Source organism: Dama dama, chromosome 18 (assembly GCF_033118175.1).
Source record: "Dama dama isolate Ldn47 chromosome 18, ASM3311817v1, whole genome shotgun sequence".
NCBI classification, from domain to species: domain Eukaryota; kingdom Metazoa; phylum Chordata; class Mammalia; order Artiodactyla; family Cervidae; genus Dama; species Dama dama.
Genome location: NC_083698.1, coordinates 13,262,385 through 13,277,826, shown reverse-complemented (window position 1 = coordinate 13,277,826; position 15,442 = coordinate 13,262,385). Strand labels below are relative to the sequence as shown.

At 36.7% G+C, this 15,442-nt stretch overlaps 1 long non-coding RNA gene across 4 annotated transcripts in view; it reads right to left on the bottom strand.

The window, feature by feature from the left end:
- LOC133072088 (uncharacterized) overlaps positions 1 to 15,442 on the bottom strand; it is a 90,108-nt gene that overhangs the window by 50,956 nt on the left and 23,710 nt on the right. The window lies entirely within an intron of this gene.

Genomic DNA, 15,442 nt, shown 5'->3' with positions numbered 1-15,442 from the left:
ATAAAAGAATATGCATTCTTTGTTTGATAGGCATACATTTCTGTAACATATCTATTAGTTCAAATATATTAGCTGTTTAAATATTGTAAGTTGTTTCTTATTTTTGACTCTTAAAGGATCAGTTACTGAGTTATGTCTTAAAAACTCTTCACGTGTAGTACTACTTTCAATGGTTTGAAATTTGCCTGATAGGTATTATTCTAATCTTTCATTTTCAACTTTTTTGGATTTTTTCATTTTAAATTTCTTTCTTCTTAAGAACATGCTGCTCAGTTTCGTTCTCTTTTTGAAGCTGAACATTTACTGGTGAGTTTATTCATATTGATCTTCATTATATCATTCAGTCGTGTCCAACTCGTTGTGACCTCATGGATTATAGCCTGTCAGGCTCCTCTGTCCATGGAATTCTTCAGGCAGGAACACTGGAGTGGGTTCCCATTGCCTTTGCCAGGGTATCTTCCGGACCCAGGGATCAAACCCGAGTCTCCTGCACTGCAGGCAGATTCTTTACCATCTGAGCCACCAGGGAAGCCTCATTATTATTTACTAGGACTGAAATGGCAAACCACTCCATATTCTTCCTGGAAAATGCCATGGACAGAGGAGCCTAGCAGGCTATAGTCCATGTGATCGCAAGAGTTGGACACACCTGAAGGACCAAACCACCACCATCTCTAAAATATAATTTTGTGTTTCTTTATCATTGTTTTTGTGTTTTATTTGGTATTTCGTGTTTTATCTGTTTTATCTTTATTTCCTAAGGCATCAGGTGGCTCTTGCGCCTTGTTTACATATCCTCACCCTGCATTTTGCTCGCCTTTCTTGGCGTGATCAGCTTTACAGGGGTGTGTCCTAACAGTGCCTGACTCTGCTGCATCTTCGAACTCTCACTTTCTTGCTTCCTGCCCCAGGGCTTATCTGATACAGCAGCATAGCATGGTCTGTTTATTCACGGGCAGACCCAAAGTGTCACTTGGCAGCTCATGGGCACTACACTCTTCTTTCAGTCCTTGGGGAGGCAGACAATTGCTAGGAACATCTTCCACAGCTTCTTAAAATGTCCCATGAGGACCACTCTTTGTCCACAGCTCCATAATGCATTTTGGCTTTTCCTCCCTTCTTTCTATTTCCCTCCTCCAGTCCCCAACTCCTACTCACTGCCATCCCTTTCCCAAATAAACTATCTGCATGTAAGCCCTTGTGTCAGATTCTGCTTTCTCGGGGATACCTAGCCTAAGACTCCTAACTTGCTTAGAAATATGGAATTTTCTTCAGCTAGTTTGAAAGTTACATACTAGCATACTAGAGCATTTTATTTTTCATTGATACTTAATTTATTAAAATGAATGCTTTCCTCATTAATTTCATGAGCTAATAATATCTATAACTGCCACTCTCTCATTTACAAAAAACAGATTTAGTTCAGCATATGTTCACTTTTCTCTGGTTGCTCTGCTTCTGGTGATTTTGGTATCACATAGGCTTTGTCTGGAATTATTATAGACGTATCTTGTTTCTCTTCCTGATTCTTGCATTTTCTCTTTTCTTTTTTTTTTTTTGGCCACATTGTGCAGCATGTGGGACCAGGGATTGAACCCACGCCCCCTACATCGGAAGCAAAGAATCTTAACCACTGGACCACCAGGAAGTCCTCTGATTCTTTCTTTTTAATATGAAGTCAAACTTTACTCCCTATATAGCTATAGAATCCTGCAATATCTATCTCCCTCTGTAAATATTTGTCCAAGAGTGTATTTAATGAGAATCTTCTGTTATATATTTTCTCAGTCTTACATCACTGAGAATATAAAACCTGAAGTTCAGAGATCTTTTTAACACTTTGTGTTAACCAGTAACACAAATATTACCCTATTATCTTATCCATCTAAGGTTGTTGTTGAGAAGTTATATAATAACAATAGCTAATACATACAGAATGCTTATCATGTGCAAGGGAATGTTTTAAGTGATTTACATATATTAACTCATTTAATGTCAATGATAGCAATCTCATTCTTGTTCCATTATAGGTATAATTCCCTGTTCCCATTCCTTATCCCCATTTTGAAAGTTTGTAGAATTTTTCGGTTTTGGCTGATGTTCTTAAAGTGTGAGTATATTGCTCCCAGATTTGATTTTTGATTTCTGTTTCCATCTACTCAACTTACCAATCCATGAGTTTTTAAAACCTAAGGTATTATATACTTCCTTAGTTCTGAAAAATTCTAGTTTATCATTTCTTCAAATATTTCTTTTCCTCCATTTATTTGGTTTTTATTTTTGCTTTTTCTCCAGTATTATTAATATACAATTGACATATAACATTGTGTAAGCTTAAGGTGTACAATGTGATGATTTAATGCACTCATATATTGTGAAATGATTTACCACAGTAAGTTAGTTAATATATCCATCACCTCACATGATTACCATTTTTTTCCTTTTTTTGTGGTGAGAACACTTAAGATCTACTCTCTTAACAACTTTCAAATATATAATACAGTATTATAAACTATAGTCACCAGGCTGTACATTAGATAATCAGAACTTATTCATCTTATAACTGGATGTTTGTACCCTTTGACCACCATCTCCCTCTTTCCCTCATTACTCTAGCATGTAGTCACCACTCTACTCTTTGTTGGTATAATGCAACGTTTTTAGATTTCATGTATATAATTGAAGTCTCATATATCATTTATCTTTCTCTCTCTGACTTATTTCACTTGGCATCCATGCTGTCAAATGGCAAAATTTTCTTCCTCCCTTTCTTTGTTCCCTCTTCCCAAGACTCCTGTTACATAGATCTCAACTTTTTATACAAATTTCTATCTTCTGTATCTTATGCCTTTGCTTTATACTTTCCTGCCTGTGCTTCCTGGGAGAGTTCTCTGATCTTCCAGAGGTCACTAATGCATCTTCAAGTGTGTTGAGCTCTTTAACTCTTACGTTCTGATGTCCATGCTTCTTCCACTGATTCATTCTTATAAACATCCATGTGTGTGTTGTGTTCCTAATACTCTCCCTTAATTTCTTCGAGGATTTTTATTTGGCTTAATTTTTTTCTTCTTCTCTCTAGTGCATTAATTCTACTTTATCTAGTGTCAGTTGTTCAGTTTCTCTTCTTTTAAAAGGCTTACACCTCAAAAAATTACTTCTTTAGCTGCTAACTTTTCCAAGCTGAAGGAGCAAAAGTGTAGACCCCACCTAGGACCCCCCAGAGTGTATATGGCACCAGGAAGGAGATATTCCTCAAGGAAGGTCTATGGTGTTATGTCACCCTCCTATCACTCACTCTGCTTGCTCTCCTGACCATCAAGTAGGCAGACTGCTTTGAAATCTTCCTGTGCCTTGGCGTATGGAACTATTTTTTCAAGAGCTGCCTCTCTGAATTGCAATCACCTATTCTATGGGAAATAGGAAGTGGAGAGGGAGGAAAGAATATCAGCGTCCACCCAAGATAAAAAGCTTTCCCTCAGCTGACTCTGATTCAGAGCACAGAATGGTCTTCTGCTCTAGGCTACCATGCTCCTCTCACCCAGGCCTAGCCTCCCTCTGTCCTCCCAGGAGTTTCTCACAGTTTGAATGTCAGGTTCTGGGATTCCTCAATCTTTTTCTTCTCCCTTGGCATCCTCAGGAGTGGATCAGGGAACTTAGAGCTAGATCAATTTCTTGACCAGTACCAGCCAAGTACTTTCTGGGAACTCCCAACTGTATCCTCATTTATAAAACGTGTCTAAGAAGACATTTCTCCCAGAAATATGTTCAGGGTGTCTTTCACCCAAGAAGTTTTACAGAGGTGGCAGTTTTATGCCAAGGTGTTGAAATTTCAGAAAGAATAGAGCCAGGGCAAGATAGTATGATAGGCCTTGATAAGTACATATACCTCAACCATATGTATTGGCTTCCAGTACCTCTGCAGAGACTTTTTCACTCATTTCCCCCTTTCTTTCCTTTTTTTCTTCTTCTCTCCCTGACCCCTACATCTCTCTCCCTCCCTCCCTCTCTCTCCTTTCCAGCCACCCCCAACCCCCTGAATGTAAAATAATCAGAAGCTGTTTGCCCAGCAACATGAATCCATACAGGAGGACTGAGGTAAAAGCAGATCTGCAGCGGGAAGTCTGGTGGAAGGGCAAAGAGAAACACTTTGGTCAGATGAGGGTGACTGATTTGAGCTCCAGAATTAAAGTGTTACAATATAAGTCCCCCAACAATAGGTGATTCTTATAAGGAGAGCATTATATGGTTCTTCTTTGCTCTTCTAATTATAATGTCCCCTCTGATTTCTACCCATTAACGTGTTTCTTGCCAGAAGCAAGCCAGATGATTAACGACAGCTGGATTAGTCACTCCAAATTACTTAATAGTTTATAAAAGAAAAAAATTACTAGAAATCTGTAGTCAATTTTTATTTTCTCCCAAAGTGCGAAGTTGTATGGGACTATCCAGGAAACGTTATTTTGTTTGCATTCTACATTTATGTAAATTCACAAGAATAAATGTTTCTAATGATATTATCTTCTCTCCTTTGTAAGTAGATTATTGACTGTTACACTTTCTAAAGAAGGATTTCACCAAATAAGGGCCTTTGCAAATGCAAATGGCACACAGTCGCCGAATAAAAAATAAATCTACCCCCAAAGAGAAAGTAACTGCTTCTCAGTAATGATAATATTATTCATTTACCTCAGATTTTTTTCTTCAGATATCCTCAATTCACTCAATATAGAAAAAGGCTCTTAGAGTCAGGTTGTTTTGCATTTTTTGACATCTGAATTCATTTATTGTGGCCAGAACCTATCCCACTTGTTAATCTGGCCTTCTAAGCATGTCATAATCATTCCCTCCCTACTTTCCATGGGCTTCCCTGGTGGTGCAGTGCTAAAGAACCCTCCTGCCAGTGCAGGAGACACAAGAGACTCGGGTTTGATCCCTGAGTGGGGAAGAAATGACACAGGGAAAAAGACCCTGTCCCTATCCAACATGTTAGAGTGTGATAGAGCTGTAGAGAGATGGACATAGTGGGTGCAGGAGTACCCAGGACAGGCATTTAATCCTGTCTTGGGGGACTATGGAAAGATATTTGAAGAACAAATTGTCTATTGTTAAATCAGTATGATTACAGAGAGTTATTCAGGTGAAAAAGGATTGGTAGATAGCATTAAGGTAGAAGGAACTAAGATGAGCAAGAAAGAGTCAGAATATTTGGAGAGTTGCCCGCAATTCAGCATAGCTGAGGCATTGAATGTGAGACAGAAAGAGGAGGGAGATAAGGCTGGAGAGGAAAGCTGTGTATAATATGAGCTGAAACTCATCTTGAAGGCAGAAGGGAAGTAAGCAGTATCTTTAAGCAAGGGCATGACAAATCAGATTATTGTCGGAGGTTTTGTTTTGTTTTTTTAAATTAAGATAGAATTGAAATATAAATGATATTAGTTTCAGGTATACAACACAGTGATTCAATATTTATATATATTGTGGAATAATCACTGTAAGTCTAGTTAACATCAATCACCACACATAGTTACAGTTTCCTTTTAGCATGAGAACTTTTAAAATCTACTCTCTTTAGTAACTTTCAAATATATAACATGGTATTATTAACTATAGGCACCACGCTGAATATTACACCCCCAGATGTTGTTTATCTCATAACTAGAAGTTTGCACTTTTTCACGACCTTCACACATTTTTTTAGCCCCTCTGGCAACCGCCAGTCTATTCTCATCTATGAGTTTGGTTTTTTTAAAAATTCAGATTCTACATATAAGAAAGGTTTGGTAGAAACCAACACAATAGTGAAAACAATTATCCTTCAATTAAAAATAGATAAATTTTTAAAAAACGGTCAGATGAAATTTGTCTTTGTCTGACTTCTTTCACTTAGCATGATGCCCTCAGGGTTCACTCATGGTTTGCAAATGGTAGGATTTCCTTATTTACGGCTGAATAATATTACATTGTGTGTATATGGTGTTATATAATTATATACTATACAATAATATAGTATATATATATATTTTTTTTCTTATTGATTTATCCATCAGTGGACACTTAAGTTGTTTCCATATCTTGTCTATTGTAAATAATGCTGCAATGAACATGGAGGTGCAGATATTTTTTGAATGAGTGTTTTCATGTTCTTCAGATAAATTCCCAGAAGCAGAATGCTGAATCATATAGTAGTTCTATTTTTAATTTTTTGAGCAAATTCCATACTGTTTTCCATACTGGCTGCACCAATTTATACTTCCACCAGTAGTGCACAAGGGTTCCCTTTCCTCCATATTCTCTCCTGTTTTAAATCTCTTAAAATGGGTTAATTTTTTAAAAGATCACCTTGGCTACTCTGTGGACCACAGATTAAAGGGAGACACAAAGAGATGCAAGGAGACCAGTTCAGGAGGCTGTTGTAATAATCCAAAAGAGAGATGGATGTGGATCAGACGAAGGCAGTGGAGAAAAATAGATGTTTTTCAGAGATATTTGGAAGTGAATTTAACAGGATTTGGCTATTAAGTGAAATAAGGGTACAAAGCAAATATTGGTGTCACGAGTTTGGGGAACCTGGGAGGAAAAAGAGGAGAGATGGAGAAGAGAAGAGTGGGACAGGAGCAGGATGAAGAGGTGGATGATGAAAGGTGGTCGGGAAAGGATGCACACCTTGATGCTAATTAAACAAAAATGCTTGTACATATCACCAACCAGGCATGTAAGGAGGACCTTCCCAGGACCCTGAAATCACTCCACCATGGTGGCCATCTAGCCTGTTCATGTGGTGTGATGGGTGTGGCGGCTAAATTCAAGCTGGAAATGGGCCTAGGAGGAGTGCTACGGCTCAGCGTTGCTTCAGACACAGATCAAGGCAGTTGTGGTTACTACAGGTGGGACACAAAGCTGCTAAAAATAGAACTATGGGTCTCTGTGCATTCTCTCCTAGTTGGGCTTAGTATAGTGAAGGTTGTTAACAACTCCTTATTCCTTAAATACACATCCACTGGTGGGGTTCCTGAGAGATGCAGCTCATCCCTACTTATTTGATGTTGCCAAACTTCCAATACTCTTATCAACTAAAAAAGGAAAGAATTAAGTCTGAGAAAGTTAACGTCAGTTTAGCATTAAAAAATTATCTTCCTAAACATAAAGTGATGATAGAGGAGGCAGAGACTGCAGTGATGCAGCTACAAGCCAAGGACCACAAGCATTTCTGGCTACCACAAGAAGCTAGAGAGAAGCATGAAGCAGATTCTCCCTCAGAAGCCCCCAAAGAAAATCAACCTTGGCAACACCTGGATTTTAGACTTCCGGACCCCCAAACCAAGAATATAAACTTCTGTTGTTTTAAACACCCTCTAAAAAATGATCTTCCTTTTGATGAAACCGAAATTGATATTTAATCTGTTTATCTTAAGAAATAAAATTTCCTTTGCTGGAAGAACAATGAAAATATGCTCTTCATATTTTTTCTTCATAACAACTAAAAACAAAGACAGACCTAGAGAATTTTTATGTTAATATCAGCGATACTGGAAGGTTGCCCCGAAAGAAAATAGTGCCCACAGGAATGACAACAACATAGATCAAGAAAAGCAACTGTGTACTTGATGGTTTGCAATGTGTTCTGTTCCTGGGTAGACGGGCAACTCAAAGTCCTTAGCAGTGCAAAGGGGCATTAGATCACCCACCACCTCCCAACTCCCCCAACCAGGGCAGGATTCTTTTCTCTGGTATGTTCATAAGGACTCTGTTCAGTCTCGTTTTAAAGGTCTTAAGCTTGGAGGTTTTAATCATCTCTTTTAAAAGACTCTTCCCTCCTATCATAGGAAGTATGTCCTTAAGGGAAATTCACTGATACTTAACCCATATTTTACTTGTTATAATTTCCTATTACCCTAATTAATACCTTTCTCTGAGCCTTTCCTTGTGACTCATTCACCAGGTATCATCTCTTCCTCTGCGGAGTTTTTGCCATTCAGATCCCTTGCATGTGGACAGTTATCCTGAGTCTGTAGTCAGCTTTAATAGTTAGGAAATGTTTAAGCCTGCAGTACTAATAAATCAGCTCAACATATAATTAGAGGCTTAACTCTGTGAAGAGAAGATGTAACCCATTTGTTAATAACATCACTTAGGTCTTTTGAAAACATTCTTGCCTAAAATAACTGAGTCAAATTAAGAATGAGCCTTTAACAAAATGTCAAAATGATGGCCTTCTAGGAGAGTATGAGCCCAGTTCCCTCACTGAAAATACAGCTAAGAGCGCTCTGTAGCTTTTTGCTAGCCATTCCAGAGGCAAGCTGACTCAGCTTCTCCAAAGCTGATTAAAATTCATACGTAATTAATATTCATTGATGTGCTAGATGCTTTTGTTTAATCCCCACATTACACTCATTTTATAGACTACAAGGCTAAGAGATGTTAAGAAATGTGGCCAGTGCCATACAGTTGGAAGTGACAGATTCAAGGTATAGACTCAATTCTTTTGACTCTAAATTCTAAGCTCTTGAAACGTCATTCACCTAACTGCGGGATGATAAGATGATTACTTAATGGGCCTGAGTCTCTCCACCACACACAAGGCCTCAGCAAAATATCTGCTTTGTATTTTCTGTTGTGCCATAAAGCACATGGACATTAAGAACAAACATTTTTACAGATGTATAAGAGCCATGTAATTCATATTTTCCACCTTGTAGTAATCCATGTCTCCTTGCTCAACCTACTTCACATTACTCATTTTGTACTCTTGTACATATAGCCACTGACCCCTTTTATAGCTCAGGTGCTCCAAAAAGTTTTCCCAAAGATCACAGAGTAGAAAGTGGCTAAGTTCAAAATCAAACACAAGTCTCTCTGTCTCCAGAGCTCTTCCTTTATTTATTTGTTGGAAGTGAATCAAGGAAGCCCTATTTTGCTTTCTTATTAGCAGTGTTGTGGGGAAACAAACCAAAGAATGATTGCAACTTGTTTTACAAAGTAAAATATGCTAGTGAAGAACCCAGAGTATCGACCTATTCCTAGGAATAGTGCACACGATGAACTTTAAGATTCACTAAACCAGTTTTTTTTGTTGTGTAAATCCTCCTCCTGTCACTGTCTTAAATATGCAATGTCATCTCTTATGTTTTGTAATCTGTGCAGCTAGTTCTAATTCTACTGCTACTCAGATAAATTATGTTTAAAATTGAAGCCAATAATTTTTAATAAAGAGATCACTCTGTATAATCAAATAATATTTCAAAAGAACATGTAACCTGACAAACACTACCTCGGCCAGGGTGACCAAGGTCAACGTTAATGGTGATAAGTTATGTTGATAGCACCTTTGATGTCATGGGATGAAAATGGCACTTTATCACTGTGGTCTTGCTCTCAAAGATGCTAATCCCAGTCTAATTATGAGAAAAACATTAAAAAAAATCTCAAAAGAGGGACATTCTTAAAGTACTAACATAAATATAGATATAGCCAAAATAAAAAAACTAAGCACTTCTCAAAACTATCAAGGTCATCAAAAACTTAGAAAGTCTAAGTAATTGTCCCTGTCAAAGAGGAGTCTAAGGAGACATGATGACTAAATACAACATCATATCCTGGATGGGATCCTGGAACAGAAGAAGGATAGTAGGCAAGAACTAAGGAAATCTCAATAAATTATGGACTTTAATTAGCAATAATGCACTGATAAGGGTTCATTAATTATGACAACTATACCATACTAAGGTAAGATGTTAATGATAGGGGAAACTAGGTATGGGGTATGTGAGACTCTCCATAGTATCCTCATGATTTTTCTATAAATTTAAAATTGTTCTAAAAAAAGTTTACTTAAAACTAAAACAAAAGAGCAAGTATGTAGGTTCTTGCTTTGAACAAATTCCTTAAAATGTGTATTCTCCTTCTCTTGTTCTCATGTTTTTTAAAAAAATTCTAAGAACACAGAAAGAATAGCATCTTTTTCATCCATAGGAAATAAACTTATCATGGAAGTGTAATAACTTAGACTATTCCCATCCTTCTATCATAAACAGAGATTAAGAAATTCAGGGCTATGTTTCTTTAACTTTATTGTTAATTAATTATGATTCTAAAAAAATCAGTTTTCCATTTGTAAAAAGGATAAAATTCTGCCATGTGGGAGGCTTATAAAATTTAATGAGATGAAATAAACAGATAGTGCATGAAAAGAATGACTTTAAGTACTGAAACATGCATATTACCATATGTATAATAAATAGCTAATGTGAAGTTGCAGGGATACAGGGATCTCAACCCAGCGCTCTGCGACAATCTAGGGGGGTAGGAGGGGTGAGAGGTGGGAGGGAGGCTCAAGAAGGAGGGGACACACGTATACTTATGGCTGATTCACACAGTTGTATGGCAGAAACTGACACAACAGTGTAAAGCAATTATTCTCCAATTAAAAAGAAATTACTTTAGTGCATTCCAATATCAGAGCTTTTAAAAATAATCAGTTTTCATCCATTTCTACAGCCGACCAGAAGATTTTACTTTGCTGTCAGCAAAGAAGCCTATAATGATTTTATTCCTTTGTTGGGTTTTCTTCACACAAATGAGCATGCACTTACACTTCGCTTAAATACCAGGACATGCTGACACAAGAATTGCATAGACAATCCACACCCTGGCTCCTGCTCACTTTTTAAAATCCAGGACACAGTGTAACCCAGCAAGGCACTGTTTCATGAATCAGCCCCTTGATGCGAGGAAAAAGTCCTTGGCAACCTGGCTGCGCTGCTCTAAGGTAAGAGAAGTGATTGCCTAGGGAGAAGATATCAAGGCCACCACATGTACAGACTTACTCTGCCCAGAAAATGAGGAATTTTGCTTTGCTTAGAATCAGCCCTAGAATTCAGAATTAAGCTAACTACAACTTATTGTTCTAATATCCTAAAAATGCATGCTTTTCATAAGACCCTAGGCGCTAGCTTTCATATTTGTGCTTGCTTTGCCTCTGCTCACCATCCCTGCGCCCTTGAAGTTAATACACCATTGCTTGATCTCATCAGGTAATATGAGGTAAAGTGAGGCAATCAGCTGTTCAATTCAGTCACAGGTATGAGTGTGGAAACAACCCCATGTGTAATCAGAAGTCACAAGACAGTAAGGGCAACTGCAGGTTCTGAAAGGAGACCTGATTGGGTCTATGCCAGAAACTAGGCAGCCTAGTTTCTGGGGTGGGGTATGGTCATCAATTCTATGCTGTCTGTTGTTCTTAGGGTTTCTGCTATCAGTGGCTGATTCAAGAGAATCTCACCTGAGGGAACCAACCAACAAATCACCTCCAGTCTCTGGCCCAGGGTAATCTGAAAGTGCACCTTTTTGTCCCTCATGTAGGCCTGTGAACTCATGCTGATAAAGACTCATGACTCGTGGTAGCTACTGACAAGAATTTTATGGAAAATAAATTCACCCAGTTTGGTGGCTTGAGTTTTAGTATTACATGACTTGAAAATTATAATACTGAATTCTATAGCCTGCATTTCTTTTCTCTAATACTGTTCTTACCCATCTTTCCCTAGAGACTCCTCTCTTCTCATCTCCAAGACTGTCTGTGAGTGAATCTTGTACTTTTTTGTGAACTGTATAGACAATGGACACCATTTCTGCTTTAAACGTTTAGACTAAGTACTAAAGGAATGAAGACACCAGAAAAGAATGTAATAAGCATGGAGAAAGTTGTAAAAGCTAATAAATTATATCAAATTCTTCCAGTCAAATTCCCTTTGGCTATGATGACACTATTTGGCTTTCAGTTCTTATTCGTAAGAATCAAGTTCAGAAGAAATAAGGAAAAGTGTTGACTCAGTTCCTATTTGTGGGTAATAGTTATTTTTCAGGAACTCCCATATGTATGTTACCAAACTCAGTGGGCATTTTCACAATACAGGAATCAACTCCTATGAACATACTGGGATACTCACATCCCTTCCTAGAATTTTCTGAATGCTAAGGAGTTATTCAATCAATATACAGAAAAAAGGAGAATTTGACTTCAAATTTTATTTTTATCATTTGACTCATAAGAGCAACTAAACAGAATTTTATTAAATATAAATGTGATTCTGAAACAAATGCACAAGACTGCATGGCTTGGTTTCCAATTTCATTACCATATCTCTGCTCAGCAATGTTATGTGGACTCAAAGTTTTGTCTAGGATTTTCTTCTTCACTTAGTCCTTAGATTCAGAATGCCATTTAACAGAGGCTTATGTTCCATAAAGTCACCAGATAATACAAAATATTTACACTAAGAAAGTTGATTTTTTTTTCCTCTAGATATGGAACTCATGAACTAAGGACAACCTTGGGTTTAATGACTATGGAGTCAGTGAACAAAGCAAAGAGAATGTTTTGAAGCTGAGACAGTTAGCTGAAACTTCCTCTTAGAATTGTGACATGACAGTTACATCTGCTCAGGAGCCTAAACAACCCCATCAATGGTCCAGGAGTTCTTGGTTTAATGATATACCAAAAAATTCTTTCTTTACAATTTTCATTTTTCCGGATACCTTATGAACCCACATCTTTTGAATTCTACATTTTAAATCCCACTGCAACTCTCTTTATAACATTTGGATAATGGAATGTTTTACATTCCATTTACCTGACTTCCTATGGGAAGGGAAGGAAGTATCTATGTATATTCATTTCTGTTAGTCCACAAAAGGACTCACCTTTTTTTTTTTCCCATTTACGTTCTAGCTTATTTTGGTCTGTTTTATAGATCCAGTTACTTTAATAGCATATAAGAGTAACTCACCACATTTCAAATTTGTATTTATATCATCAGTTGAATGAGTGTGATAAGCACAAATGAGCAAAATGGTGTTATAATATCACAAAGAACCAGCATCTAGGATAAGAATTGCTTTGGTCCTCATCCTATATGTGTGAATGGGAGAATCAACATAGGATAATTATATTATCCTTAGTACTTTAATATACAACAGTAAGTGAGGGTGTATAGTTGAACAAACCTATCTTGTGGTCAGTCATTACTGTCTGGAGGTTTTAATTCAGAAGACATTTGTTTTGTTCTAAATACAGTGTTTACAAAGCTTTGATAGACTGGCAAGAAAGCACCCAGAGAGGAAAAATTGTACTATAATATTAATAAATATATTGGAGTAAACATAGCCTCTGAAGTATTTTTACCTAAATTTTAAAATGCTCTTAGAATCAAGAAATGGTGCTGGGATAACTGCATATGCATATTTTTAAAAGAGAAGGAAGTTGGACCCTTATTTTATACCAGATACAAAAATTAACTGAAAATGGATCATACACCTAAATTTTCATGACCTTGGATTAAACAATGGTTTCTAGATGGGACTCAAAAGCACAAGAGATTAAAAAAAAAAGAAAAAATATAAATTGGATTTCATTAAGATTAAAAACTTTTCAATGGTAACTATATGAGATGATATGCTACTAAGCTTAACTGTGTAATCATGTCATAATACGTATATATACATATTAAATCATCACTTTGTGCATCTTAAACATACACAGTCTTTATATTAAAATTTATAAATAAGGAAGATTTAAAACTTTTGGCTTCAGTGGAATCATCAAGGAAATGAAGACAATCCACAGAATGGGAGAAATTGCAGATCATATATCTGATAAGTGACTTTTCTCAGAATATAGAAACAACTCATAACAATAAAAAAGACAACTCAAAAAAGCTTTTGGCAAAGTTCAACACCCATTTATGATTAAAAGAAATCTCCAGAAAGTGGGCATAGAGGAAATATACCTCAATATAATAAAAGCTAAATATGACAAATCTACAGGTAACATTATACTCAGTGTATTGGAGAAACATTTCCTCCAAGATCCACTCTTGCCATTTTTATTCAACATAGTTTTGAAAGTCCTAGCCATGGCAATCAGAGAAGAAAATGAAATAAATGGAGTCCAAATTGGAAAAGAAGTAAAACTGTCAATGTTTGCAGATGACAAGATATTATACATAGACAATCCTAATGAGGCTAAAAGGAAACTGCTAGAGCTCATCAATGCATTTGGTTAAGTTGCAGGATACAAAATTAATGCACAGAAATCTGTTGCACTACTATACATTAACAACAAAAGATCAGAAAGAGAAATTAAAGAAACAATCTCATTTACCATCACATCAAAAAGAATAAATTATCTAGGAATAAACTTACCTAAGGAGACAAAAGACCTGTATTCTGAAAACTATAAGATGCTGATGAAAGAAATCAAAGATGACACAAATAGATGGAAAGATATACCATGTTCTTAGATTGGAAGAATGAATATTGTCAAAATGACTATATAGCCCAAGGCAATCTACAGGTTCAATGCAATTCCTATCAAATTACCAATTGGCATCTTCATAGAAGAAAAAAATCTTAAAATTTGTATGGAGACACAAAAGACCCCAAATAGTCTAAGCAATCTTGAGAAAGAAAAATGAACTTGGAGGATCAGATTCCCTGACTTCAGACTATACTACAAAGCTACAGTCATCCAAACTGTATGATGCCATCATAAAAAGAGAAATATAGATCAATGGAACAGAATTGAAAGCCCAGAGATAAAACCACCCACTTATGGTCATCTAATCTATGACAAAGGAGGAAAGTATGTACAATGGAGAAAAGAGAGTCTCTTCAATAAGTGGTCCTGGGCAGGGAACTCTACTCAATATTATGTGGCAGCCTGGATGCAAGGGGAATTTTAGGGGGAGAACAGATACATGTATATGTATGGCTGAGTCCTTTTGCTGTGTACCTGAAATTATCACAACATTGTTAATTGGCTACACTTCAATATGAAATAAAATGTTAAAAATAAGTGGTGCTGGGGATTTCCTTGTAAGTCCAGTGGTTAAGACTCTCTTTCTCCAATGCAGGGGGTATGGGTTTAATCTCTGGTCAGGAAACTAAGATCCCACATGCTGCAGTGCAGCCAAAAAAAAAAATAGTGGCACTGGGAAAATGAGACAACTACATGTAAAAGAATGAAATTACACCACTCTCTAATACCGAGCATAAAAATAAACTCAAAATGGATTAAAGACCTATGTAAGGCTGGACACTGTTTGACATAAAATACAGCAAGACCTTTTTCAAGCAGTCTCTTAGAGTAAGGGAAATAAAAACAAAAATAAACAAATGGCACCTAATTCAACTCAAAAGCTCTTGAAGAGCCAAGGAAACCATAGACAAAAGAAAAAGACAACCCACAGAATAGGAGAAATATTTGCAAATGATGCAACCAATAAGGGATTAGTCTCCAAAATTTACAAACAGTTCATGAGGCTCAATATAAACAATCAAACAACCCAATCAAAACATGGGCAGAAGACCTAATAAACATTTATCCAAAGGAGACATACAGATAGCCAAGAGGCCCATGAAAAGATGCTTAACATTGCTAATTATT